Below are 10,457 nucleotides of genomic sequence, written 5' to 3'. Positions count from 1 at the left end.
GGACGCGCAGGCTCAGCTGTCATGGCTCACAGGCCCAGCCTCTCTGCAGCATGTGGGATCTTCCTGGACCAGGGCACGAATCCGTGTCCCCTGCATCAGCAGGCAGACTCTCAACCACTGCGCCACCAGGGAAGTCCGAGAAAAGGTAGCTTTATAAAATTGATTTAAAAGAAGCCTCAAAATGAATAAAGCAAAATACAAGAATTTGAATAAATAGTCAAAAATATTCCCAAAAGAACACTCTAGTCACCGATTCCTTCACCATAAGGTCGTATCAAAGCTTCAAGGAATAAATATTTCCAAACTTACACAATCTTTTTCAGATAAATGAAAAAAACAGTAACACCTGTCAACCTCATTTTATAAGGCTACCATAATCTTGATAGTAGTAATTGATGAAGGGATGATACGAAAAAGGAAATCACAGGAAATATAATTCATGAATATAAGGTGTAAAAATTCTAAACAAAGTACTTATAAACCAAATTAGCAATTTATAAAAAGAATGAAATGGCATGACAAAGTTGAGAGTAACTCCTATAGGTTGACTTGTGTCCCCCCAAAATGTGTATGTTGAAGCCCTAGCCCCTAGTATCTCAGAATGTGAACTTATTTGGAAATAAGATTATTACAGATACAATTAGTTAAGATGAAGTCATACTGGAGTAAGGTAGGCCCCTACACCCATATATGACTGGTAAAATGGGAAATTATAAAAAGGAGACATTCAATACAGACACATGCAAGGGGAGAATGCAATGTGGACAGAGGAAGCAAGGCTCTGTTGACACCTTGATCTCAGACTTCCAGCCTCCAGAATGTGAAACAATAAACTTCTGATGTTTAAGCTACTCACTTTGCTGTACGTTATTACGGTAGGCCTAGCAAACTAATTTACTAATTACTAATTATCCTCTCATCCACACAAAATCATCTTTACCCAACTTCCAGGAAATCATACACTTTTGGTTTTCTATAAGCTCTTAGTCACATTCTCTGGTTCTTTCCCATCTCCCTATCCTCCAATTGTGGAGTTCCCTGGGTCTTAGTCCTTGAAACTCATCTCATTTCTATTTATATTCATTTCCTTGGTGACCTCACACTGTTTCATGGTTTTAAACACTATCTACAAGCTGACTTGAAAATTTACATCTCCAGTTAAATCTTTTACTTGCTTCTATTTGTGTGTTCAACCACCTATTTGGTATTTCCACTTGGAAATTTAATGGATATCTAAAACTAGAACAAAACCAAATCGTAAGACCCTACTAAATATATAGTACAGGGAACTCTTCTCAGTACTCCGCAATGACCTATATGGTAAAAGAATCTAAAACAGAGTGGATATATGTATATGCATAACTGATTCACTTTGCTGTACAGCAGAAATGAACACAACATTGTAAATCAACTATACGCCAATAAAATTTTTTTAAAAAGACCAAATCTGATTTCCTGATATTTTTCTTAACCCCAAACTGATTCCTCTCACAGTTTCCCCAGAGAAGTAAATGATAGATGTGTTACTTTATTTGCTTAGGGACACACACACACACACACACACACACACACACACACACACTAGATTTTCAATCTATTGGCTCTACTTGTAAAATGTATCTAGAATCTGAACAATCTTAAAACCTTCTCAGCTCTCACTCTAGTTCATATTAGCATTATATCTCCACCAGATCATCAAAATATCTTCCTAATTGACTTCTGCCTCTGCTCTTTCCCCACATCAGTCTTTTGGCCAAAGGAATCATTTTACAATGTACATCAGATTAGGCCTCTCTTCTGATCAACTCCCACCCCCAGAGGGACTCCCCCATTTCACTCAGAGTAACAGTGAAATTCATAGAGTGGTCTCTACAGCTCTACCTAGTCTACCACTTCTCTTTCACTGAACTCTCAACAAACCCACTGGCCTTCTCAATGTTCTCTGAATATGCTGTGCTCTTCAGATAACCTAGCTCTGGGCTTCTGCACTTGCTGTTTCTTCTGTCTAGAATACTTGTCCCCCAAGTATAAACATGACATACACTCTCATTTCTTTTAGTCCTACTAAAATGTAATATCATTTATATGTGGAATCTAAAATATGACACAAATGAACTTATGTACAAAACAGAAACAGATTCACAGACATAAAGAACAGATCTGTGGTGGCCAAGGGTGAGGTGGGGTGGGAGAAAGAAGGACTGGGAGTTTGGGATTAGCAGGTGTAAACTATTATAGACAGAATGGATAAACAACAAGGTCCTACTGTATAGCACAGGGAACTATATTCAATATCCTGTAATAAACCATAATGGAAAAGAATATATTTAAAAGTATATATAAATATGTATAACTGAATCACTCTGCTGTACAGCTGAAATTAACACAGCACTGTAAATCAACTATACTTCAATAAAAAAATAAAGAAAATTAAGCATGCAAAAAAATGTAATGTTCTCAGTATATCTGCTTTTGGTCTCCCAATGCAAAGTTGCAAGCTCCCTCCCAACACTTTCTAACCTCTTCTTTTTTTTTCTTATGGGTGTGTGATTTTAACACTCTATTATACTATATAAACAATATTACTTTTTTTGCATCCATCATTTCCAATAGAATCTAGCATTTGAATCAGGGATCTTATTCTGTCTTGTTCTCTTCTATTCTCAGTGTCTATATCACACTTTAAAAGGGAATAATAGATAATTGAATTGAAAAGATAGGTAGGTACCAGAAGATAAAAAGGTCTTATTCAAAATGTTACAGATTTAGGGCTTCCCTGGTGGCGCAGTGGTTGAGAGTCCGCCTGCTGTTGCAGGGGACGTGGGTTCGTGCCCCGGTCCGGGAAGATCCCATATGCCGCGGAGCGGCTGGGCCCGTGAGCCAGGGCCACTGAGCCTGCGTGTCCGGAGCCTGTGCTCCGCAATGGGAGAAGCCACAACAGCAAAAAAAAAAAAAAAAAACAAAAACAAAAAACAAAATGTTACAGATTTATAATTGCCTTGAATATTGGACAATTATTGAAACATTTTAATTTCAAGGCTGACATGGTAAATGTTGTTCTATAAAACTTTTTTTGAGGGAGTAAGAAGACAGACTGGAGCCATAAGGGTGGAGACCAGTTAAAAATTGATTGCAATAGTCCACTTAAGAAAATGGAATAGACAAACAACAAGGTCCTACTGTATAGCACAGGGAACTATATTCAATATCTTGTAATAAACTATAATGGAAAAGGATAAAAAAAGAAACTTTTCGTGAAGCAACAGTTAAATAATTAAAGCAGTGGGGCAGGGATGTCAAAGAACTTTGAATCAGTGAAAGCGAAGAGAAGGTGAAGAATTACACTCAACTCTATATGGAAACACATTATGGCTAAGGAGTCACTTACTCTATGCCAGGTGCTATGTGATATACTTTACTTAACATATTTCACTTGATCTTTGCAATGAACCTATGAGGGAGATATTACGACCCATTTGGCAAAGGAGAAAAGCTCTATTTAAGCAGTGTGCTCAAGTGGCATGTGGCTAGAAAGTGGCAAAGTCGGAATCTAAACTTCACAAGCTCACACTCATAACTGCTACGCTATTTTGTCTCTTCTTTTGGAAACAAAGAGACAAAGACCAAGGACTAAAAGGAAGAAAAAAAAAAGAAAACAGAAATAGGGATTTTAAGAAAACGCAAGCAAAGTTTATATGGAAAGCAAGATTGAGAGCAGCCAACACAATACCGAAGAAGGACAAAGTCATCAGACTGACACTAACAAGCTTTAAGAATTAATATAAAGCTGCAGTTATCAAGACAGTGTTGTACTGGCAAAAAAATAGATGCATAGATCAATGGAACAGAATAGAGAGCCCAGAAGTAAACCCATACAAGTTAGTCAACTGATCTCTGACAAACAACAAAGGCAATTCAATGGAGAAAGGATAGTTTTTTCAATATATTGTATTGGAACAACTGGACATATGTTAAAAAAATACTTTCTACTCAGATCTTACACCCTTCCCCAAAATTAACTCAAAATGAATCAGAAACCAAATAGTAAAATTAAAAAAAAAAACAAAACTATAAAACCCCTAGAATACAAAGTAGGAGAAAATCTAGATGACTTTGGCTTTGCTGATCACTTTTTAGATATGACACCAAAGGAATGATCCATGAAAGAAAGAATTGGAAACTTAGACTTCATTAAAAAAATTTTTTTTTCCTGTGAAAGACACTGTCAAAAGATTGAAAAGACAAGCTACAGACTGGGAGAAAATATTTGCAACAGGCATATCTGATGAAGTTCCAACAAGCTGCCTGCTGAATATATAATAATGGAATTTAAGGTCTGTGCTGGAATGGTAACTTAAAGGGGAGGAAAGGCCATTATATTGAGTGGCAGAGCTAAGGAACAGTATGTATAGTAAAATGATAGAGGCATACCATCAAGACCTTTGACTTTGCTTGAATTATGGTTAGAGGAAGAGAGCCACGGAAGCTACAAGCAAAGGGATGCAAATGAGTCTGATCAAGAACTGAATACTTCACTGTTTGCAGATGACATGATACTATACATAGAGAATCCGAAAAATGCCACCAAAAAACTACTAGAGCTAATCAACGAATTTGGTAAAGTTGCAGGATACAAAATTAATGCACAGAAATCTCTTGCATTCCTATACACTAATGATGAAAAATCTGAAAGAGAAATTATGGAAACACTCCCATTTACCATTGCAACAAAAAGAATAAAATACCTAGGAATAAACCTACCTAGGGAGACCAAAGACCTGTATGCAGAAAACTATAAAATACTGATGAAAGAAATTAAAGATGATACCAACAGATGGAGAGATATACCATGTTCTTGGATTAGAAGAATAAATATTGTGAAAATGACTCTACTACCCAAAGCAATCTACAGATTCAGTGCAATCCCTATCAAATTAGCAATGGCATTTTTTATGGAACTAGAACAAATAATCTTAAAATTTTTATGGAGACACAAAAGACCCCGAATAGCTAAAGCAGTCTTGAGGGCAAACAATGGAGCTGGAGCAATCAGACTCCCTTACTTCAGACTATACTACAAAGCTACAGTAATCAAGACAATATGGTACTGGCACAAAAACAGAAACATAGATCAATGGAACAAGATAGTAAACCCAGAGATAAACCCACGCACATATGGTCAACTAATCTATGACAAAGGAGGCAAAGATACACAATGCAGAAAAGACGGTCTCTTCAATAAGTGGTGCTGGGAAAACTGGACAGCTACATGTAAAAGAATGAAATTAGAACACTCCCTAACACCATATACAAAAATAAAAAATGGATTCGAGACCTAAATGTAAGACCGGACAGTATAAAACTCTTAGAGGAAAACATAGGAAGAACACTCTTTGACATAAATCACAGCAAGATCTTTTTTGATCCACCTCCTAGCATAATGGAAATAAAAGCAAAAATAAACAAATGGGACCTAATGAGACTTCAAAGCTTTTGCACAGTAAAGGAAACCATAAACAAGACAAAAAAACAACCCTCAGAATGGGAGAAAATATTTGCAAACGAATCAACGGACAAAAGATTAATCTCCAAAATATATAAACAGCTCATGCAGCTCAATATTAAAGAAACAAACAACCCAATCCAAAAATGGGCAGAAGACCTAAACAGACATTTCTCCAAAGAAGACATACAGATGGCCAAGAAGCACATGAAAAGCTGCTCAACATCACTAATTATTAGAGAAATGCAAATCAAAACTACAATGAGGTATCACCTCACTCCAGTTAGAATGGTCATCATCAGAAAATCTACAAACAACAAATGCTGGAGAGGGTGTGGAGAAAACGGAACCCTCTTGCACTGTTGGTGGGAATGTCAATTGATACAGCCACTATGAATAACAGTATGGAGGTTCCTTAAAAAACTAAAAATAGAATTACCATGTGAGCCAGCAATCCCACTACTGGGCCTATACCCAGAGAAAACCATAATTCAAAAAGACACATGCACCCCAAAGTTCATTGCAGCACTATTTACAATAGCCAGGTCATGGAAGCAACCTAAATGCCCATCAACAGAAGAATGGATAAAGGAGATGTGGTACATGTATACAATGGAATATTACTCAGCCATAAAAAGGAACGAAACTGAATCATTTGCTGAGACATGGATGGATCTAGAGACTGTCACACAGAGTGAAGTAAGTCAGAAAGAGAAAAACAAATATCTTATATTAATACATGTATGTGGGACCTAGAAAAATGGTACAGATGAACTGGTTTGCAGGGCAGAAGTTGAGACACAGATGTAGAGAACAAATGTATGGACACCAAGGGGGGAAAGCACAGTGGGGTGGGGATGGTGGTGTGCTGAATTGGGCGATTGGGATTGACATGTATACACTGATGTGTATAAAATTGATGACTATTAAGAACCTGCAGTATAAACAAACAAACAAACAACTAATACTAAACTTTCTTTGGGTTATTTGTATGGAAATATGTTAATATAAATGTTTCAGACATTACATGAAATTTCGAAAAATCTTATATGTTCTGGTATAATGTTATAAGTCATAATTCTAGTTATTACTTTAAAATGTGTATCTCAGAAATAACTAAATTTCCTTGTCAATTGCATTATTATGAACTTTCATCAAATCTTTAACCGTGGTCATTTTTAAGTCTCTTGTCATTTACAGACAGTTCTGGGTTTACTCTGATGCTTTTGCAAAAATGTTCCTATAAAAGGGTTTCATCTTCAAGGAATTCATGGAAAAGACTCTGACAAGTACGGGATTCTGGTAACTGACTATACTGCTGACCTGAATGAATAAGCATTTTCAGAACTCTAATGGAAAACTGATGAATTCATAAAAGTGCTAACAAAAGGTCAAGATGAAAAAAAAATAATTACATGGTACTGAGTGAACTGATGAGGATGATTATAATCTTTGTGACTTTATGTTTGAATGAAAAAAAAAATCCCACAAGGGCTCAGAAGCAAAAAATACACAAATCAATTTTCACTGCGAAGTAAAGGAGCTGTTACGGTGGAGGATTACTGGACTGAATGTCAATATTATGGCATAGTATGAGTATGTTTCGTGTTTGGTAATTGCAATCATTTTTGCTTTTGTTGTGGTCATCCATTTACAATGCTTGGTGTCAGTTTATTTATCTCTTGTAAAAATAAAATACAGTGTGTGTGTGTGAAAAAAAATAAAAGGGCTCTAAAAAAAAAAAAGAATTGAATGCTATATATGAGTCAAGAAATACAACTGAAACTTGACCTTGACTTTGGTGACCTTAGCAAAATGTCTGGTGGTGTAGTGAAGTCAAGGAGAAGATTAAACCAAGTGGAGAAGGAAGTAGGTGGTAAACAATTTGAGAATACCTGCAAGTTAAAAGAAAAAGAAAGTGAAAGAATGAATAGAAATACAAAATTTGTTGCCAAGTGAGAACTCTAAGGGTATGCTATGAGATGTAAGCAAAAGGAGAGAGTCCTATGAACATGAAGTTATTACGAGAGGATTTAGAGAGGGAAGTCAACTGTTCTAATCATTGAAGAATGAGATGATTTGGATTTTGAGGGGAAAGGAAAGAGATTTGAAACAGAGAAGAAAACCAAGATTCAGGACCAGGCAGGGTAATGACAGGACAAATTTTGCCTTTAGAATTCCAATATATTAATTTTCTGTGCTTTTCTCCATATATTTTAGTTAAATCAACTTATAGCCAGCAGCAATAAAGTGACTGTCATCAACTGATAATTGTTCTGGGTTAGGTCAGTAATCATTTTTTAAATACTATTATTATATTTAGCATTGATCTGCATCCTTGTTAATTGTCTCAGCAATCATGGAAGCAGTTATCCATGAAACATAAAATGCTCACTTAGCTTTCATATTCTTACTGGCAAGGGAACTATAAGATATAGAGATGAATGAATGAAGTTATAACATAGGAGTGTATTTCTTGACCTATGAATGAATAGAGGAGAGAGAAAACGAATTTTGCCTAGTATTTAACATCGAAGTTTAATTTCAAGAAATCACTAAGGAATTCATTAAACTATAAGTTGTTTAAACTTTTGTAATTATTGGCTTGTTATTTGTGACTTTAATGTATTACTAATAGTGTTACACTTATGTTCACAAGTTACATTAATATCCAGAGTCTCCTAGAAGCTATACTTTTAATATTTTAATTATTCGCCTTTTGAATTAAGGTATTTCTTTATCATTATTAGTAGAATTTACCTACAGCAGAAGTAACAAAAGATTACTATCTCTTAAAATTCATTTCAACAATCACTTCTCTACCACTGACTTTCTTACCTAGAGACTCAATACATAAATGCCTGGAGAAAATTTAGATTGTTTTGTTTTGTTCTAGTTTATAGGAAGTTCTAGTAGGTTTTGTTTTTCATTATATTATCTCACTATCAGGATACTATCGTGTAACATGATAGACTACTGACTTCGAGCTGCTTGTAATGGAAAATAAACTCTTTTCAAGTGGATACTTTTATCCTGTGTACAAACAACTATAAATTCCAATATGCAAATTATTCAAAGAACGCAGGGAATGATTGAATGGAGAACTTAACGCACAGAAGCTTGAAGAGAACCGTCCAATGTCACACAGCTCACATGAACCCACATTTTCTGATTGATTCTCTATCTCCTTCTCCATTATTGCTGTTCTGCATCTATACCCTAAATATCAAGAAGTAGAATTTCACTGCCATGAGCAAGACTTACAAAGAACTTTATTGAAATGAAAATATTGAGTTTTGTTGATGATTTCTTTCCTAATTGTGGATGGTATGTATCTTATCGTTACTATTTCCACCTTTTACTTATTTCTCTTACTTCAGAGCATTCTTAATTTTACACAGCACAAAACAGTTGGATAATCCTTTACCAAAGAAAGACATGCTCCATTCAGTTTCACAGGTGATCTGTGCCTATTTTATTTTATATTTTTATCTAATTGCTTTATAGCTTATGTAATTTTAACTTTTAGATACTGCAGGATAAAACACCAGCTTGGCCATCAACAGAAATAACATGACTGGTCACATATAAATATATCCCATATAGAATTTCATCTTCCCACTCAAAACTGATCCAGGATACACAATTCTCAAAGTTTGGAAAAAGCATGATAAAAACTCATGAGAAGAGACTTGGAATGATTTCAAGCATTCTGCTACTTGTCAGAGGCAACATTTCTTGAGATGCTCCTATTTTAATACTTGATGAGTGGAATCTAGAATTATTACAAACGTTACTTATGAACGCTTTAAAAGGATGCTAGGCACACTACCAAAATAATTCACTTAGGAAGCCTATTTGGTATAAAAAAAATACTGGGAGATTATGAAATGTAAAATATTTTGTTGATCTTCAAAATATCTTTGGGAGAAAAGAATAGGAGGAGTGAAAGTGGTCTTGTTTTAAATGTGAAAACCATAAAGTCAATTTAAGATACCAACACATTTGTGGAAAAACTTAAAATATAATTTGTATCTTTTTATTCTCAGTCTGGGTCAACATTAGTAATTTAGAGTAGTTCAATCTATTGTCCAAAAGCTTCTGTGGAAAGAATTCCTGCCATGAGTAGAAGCGAGACAGCAGTTACCAAGCTCTCTCGTGTTTCTCATTGCGGGACTACAAGGGGTGTGGGTAATGAACATTCCGCCCACCTCCAAACCTGCTCTGCAGTCGGTTAAAAAACTGCTCAATAAATATCAAGGAAACAACTGGGGAAAATTATGTAGCAGCATAATTTTCACATGTTTACATGGTTACCACATGTAAAACAAATTTCATTTTCCCTTTTCTTTTTTTACCCAAATATACTTTGAAGATAAATAAAATATTTTACATTTCATAATCTCCCAGTATTTTTTACCAAATAGGCTTCCTAAATGAATTATTTTGGTTCAGTGCCTAGCATCCTTTTAAACCATTCATAAGTATCTTTTGTAATAATTCTAGAAAATATGTCAATATATATAGACACCACGTGAAATATTTTTTAGTGTTTTACTTGAGAAAACTGCAAACGAAGTAACATTTGTATCTGTTTTAGTTCTAACCAGTTTCAGTTTCTGAAACTTTGCCTTCTTGTCTTCTTCCAATCCCACGTTCTTCCTTACCCCAGCATGCCAGAAAATTAAGATAAACTATTTGGAAACTTTTTCTGACAGTTTCTTCTTCCAGTTTATGGTCTGTTTTCCTTAAGATATTTGAATGTGAGTTAATTTTCAAAACTGTGATGAGTCAGATTAAAATGTTGGTTAGTGAAGTTTGATCCTTTAAGTTAGATTTAATATTATTAATATTCAAATATGTGATAAAAATACAGTAGAGACAGTGCAAAATGCGATTTAGATCATTACCTCCAACTGAAGAGGACTGGAAACAGTCAGTACTCATCACTCAG

The sequence above is a fragment of the Stenella coeruleoalba genome (assembly GCF_951394435.1).
Source record: "Stenella coeruleoalba genome assembly, chromosome: 4".
NCBI classification, from domain to species: domain Eukaryota; kingdom Metazoa; phylum Chordata; class Mammalia; order Artiodactyla; family Delphinidae; genus Stenella; species Stenella coeruleoalba.
Note: the sequence above shows the minus strand (reverse complement) of the source record.